The sequence below is a fragment of the Diaphorina citri genome, unplaced genomic scaffold (assembly GCF_000475195.1).
Source record: "Diaphorina citri unplaced genomic scaffold, Diaci psyllid genome assembly version 1.1 scaffold2490, whole genome shotgun sequence".
NCBI lineage: Eukaryota > Metazoa > Arthropoda > Insecta > Hemiptera > Psyllidae > Diaphorina > Diaphorina citri.
The window spans coordinates 35,312-35,661 of NW_007379911.1; positions in this window are offsets into that span (position 1 = coordinate 35,312).

Below are 350 nucleotides of genomic sequence, written 5' to 3' on the forward strand. Positions count from 1 at the left end.
TCGAGACAGTATGGGTTTAGAGCGGGCCTTTCAACAGTAGATGCAGTCAAACATGTCACCAGGATTGCCAAGGATGAAATGGCTAAAACAAACTGGAAAAGGAAACTGTGCATACTAATCACATGCGACATAAAAAATGCGTTCAACACAGCCAACTGGAGGGAAATAAGCGAAGAAATGAAGAACATGGGCTTAGACAAACAGCTTGTCAGATCCATTGAATCATATCTGAGCGACAGAAAAATAGTGGGAGAGGAATTTAACAAGTGGATGACAGGGGGCGTGTGTCAGGGATCAGTGGTTGCCCCGACCTTATGGAACATCTTGTACAACAGTATCCTAAACATCAC